Here is a 2,994-nt window from a genome sequence, read left to right on the forward strand (position 1 = left end):
CTTGTGGGGTTTTGTTTTTTGAATTTTTGTTACATGAAATTTAGTTTTGTTTTGTTTTAAGAGAGAGAATAAACAAATTAGTAGGCCGTTTTGTATTATTGAAGGGATTTTTAACTTTCTTTTCTTTAAAAATTTTTAAACCATTTCTTTCAATTTTCTTTATATATTCTTGATGTTAATATTGTATCTGAAGTATATTTGGCAAATATTTTCCCATTCTATAGTCTGTCTTTTCAGTATGTTTATAATATATTTTGCTATATGGAATTCTTTTAATTCAATGTAATTACATTTTCAATTCTTAAAGCTAATTTCTCTGCTATTGGGAGTTTCTTTAGATGTCTTACCTAACCCTGTATCTGAAGTATATGCTTGCTTAATTACTATCAACATTTCTTGTTCTGAATTAAGGGCTTTGGTCCAGTTTGAATTTCTTATTGGGGAATGAAAGATATGGGTCTATTTTCATTTTCTTGCAGCGACTATCCAATTTTACCAGCACCATTTACTGAATAAACTGTTTTTTTTTTCTTGGTGCATGTTTTTGATACCCTTGTCAAAATTTAGCTTTCCAGAGCTGTGTCACCTTACCTTTGGAATTTCTATTATCTTTCATTGAGCAACATATCTTTGCCAGTATGGCTCTGTAGTATATTTTGAGGTCATACAATATGATGACTCTGGCTGTGTTCTTTCTATTTAAAATTACTCTGACTGCCTGTGATAGGTTGTGTTTCCACATAAACTTCGGTTTTTGTTTTTTGGGTTTTTTTTTGTTGTTGTTGCTTTGTTTTGTTTTGATTTGATTTTTACTTCTTTTTTAAAAAATGGCGTTGAAATTTTGGTGGGAATTTTGTAACGATCTCTTATTTGATCAGACTGAGCTCTCTCTCCCTCTCCCTCCTTCTCTTTTCTCTCTCTCTTGCCATTCCTTGAAATACAGTATCATACATCCCAAGCTCACCTCAGACTTACTACTTTATTGAGGATGAACTGAAACTTCTAATCCTCCTGCCTCCACCACCCAAATTCTGAGATTATGCAAATTTTCTACCCAACTATTTTACTTGGTGCTAATATGTCGGGACGTCATGTGTGGTAAACGAGCACACCACTATATCCTCAGCCCTGTTTGCTTTACTCCTGTTGTCTTCTGAAGGTCAGTATGTCAGAATGCTATAGTCTGCAAGGCCTACTCCATATGCAGCACTGGGCATTTACATAATAATTTCACCTCTGGGTGTGTCGTGGCTTTTAAATAAGCCTAGACAAGTAAAATTGAGAAAGATCAGACATAGACAAAATGACAAATGTGAGTGGAGTGCTTCAAACTATAAAATTGATCAAAATCACCTGGAGATGTCTTCCCCACCTGGCTTCACTATGCTTCTGAATTAAACAAAGGCTCTGTCTTCCTGGGAACCTACCTAAGTCACAAGTGCTCTCATCATTTTTAAATGTTAACTTTCTTTTAGAAGATCTCCATTCACTCAAGAAGGTGATTTTAGAGAAAGCCCCTCCCTGTGATTCAGGGAGGAAAATCTGTAAAACGTAGCTTCTAAAGTCATCCTACACTTCAAGGTGCTCAGTGTGGCAGAGTAGACTGTTGTATGTACTTTTACTCTATGGAATTCCGACAATGTCAGTATAATTTTAAAATGAGATGTGTAAAATGTACCTGAAGATTTGAGGACAAAACAGCTTGGATGGGCACGTGCACTAGATCTAATGTAGGGATGAGCCTGGAGAACAGAGAGCATAGGGATTCACCAGAAGTAAAGGAGAAACAAGGACACCATTGGCTCAGCCATTGCCACGTGAACCTGGCAGACCCGTAGTGACACAGGCTGTCAGTTACAGTTATACTTTTCATGAATGGTGGAGTGAAAACAAAGCAGTATTCATCAGAAGAAAAATAGACAGGCAAAATAGGGTTAAAACAACAAAAGGAATGCCCATGCAATTATTCAAGAGCTACAGCAGGCTGACTGTGAGGGCTGACACTTGTAACCCCGGCTTTTAGGAAACTGAGGCAGGATGATTGCTTTGATGTCAAAGGCCAGCCCAGTCTGCACAGTGAGACTGACATTGTAACCTGACTACAGAGTAAGACCATGTCTTTAAAAACCTAAAACGAAGGATGGGGAAGAAGGAAGAAAGGAGTGAAGAGAAGCAAGGAAGGAAAGGCAGGTTATAATAAAGCACAGAGATTATCAGACTATATGGTTAAGAAAAAGAAGCACGGACTGCACTAATGCATAAAACATATTTTTATAAACATGTAGGATGGTCACAAAAGCAGAATGCATGTTTATTTGTTTGCATCTGAAAATGGGACATAAGGAAGATATCAAATAGATGTTTGTGGTCATATGTGGCATTAAAAAGTAAAGGAGAATTGACCCTGGAAAGCATTGCAGTTGTGGCTGCTATGTCACATGAATGTCAGTGGGTGGTAGAGAGGAGAGAGGCTATGTTCTGACCTATGAATTTCTGAATGATTAGTAGCCTAACATTCCCTAAAAAAAGAGAGCCAGAGACAACCGCCAGTCTGGCACAAGAAGACCAGAAAGGGAGGAAGCTTGAGAAGACTATCAGACTGGAACCATGGGGCATGGACAGAGAGGTAGCCTGAGATGACCACGAGTCCAGCCCCAGGCCTGCCTGGAGGAACCATGCCTGAGATGAGCCCTGCTCGGTGCCATAACACACAAGTGGGACATAGCACTCCTGAGACGACTCCTGAGATGACCCCAGACACTTAGAGACTCTGGGTACCACTAAGAGGAGCAAGTAAGTGGTGGAGAAATGAACAGAATGAGAAACAAAAGAAAGTGTACACAGTGAAGAGAGACAGAACTGGCGACTCAAGATAGTGAGGAACAGCCTGATGTGAGTAGCCGGTGATACCATGTGGGACCATGATGGGATCTTGGCCTGAGTTGCCAAACGGAGCCACATCTGAGTCTGTGGTCCTGCAGAAGCAGCAATCTG

At 39.4% G+C, this 2,994-nt stretch overlaps 1 pseudogene; it reads left to right on the top strand.

Annotated features, from left to right (window-relative positions):
- The first annotated feature begins 2,397 nt into the window (after positions 1-2,397).
- Positions 2,398-2,517, top strand: LOC129692633 (small nucleolar RNA SNORA17; annotated as a pseudogene).
- The last annotated feature ends 477 nt before the right edge of the window (positions 2,518-2,994 follow it).

Source organism: Psammomys obesus, unplaced genomic scaffold (genome assembly GCF_907164565.1).
Source record: "Psammomys obesus unplaced genomic scaffold, mPsaObe1.curated_primary_1811, whole genome shotgun sequence".
NCBI lineage: Eukaryota > Metazoa > Chordata > Mammalia > Rodentia > Muridae > Psammomys > Psammomys obesus.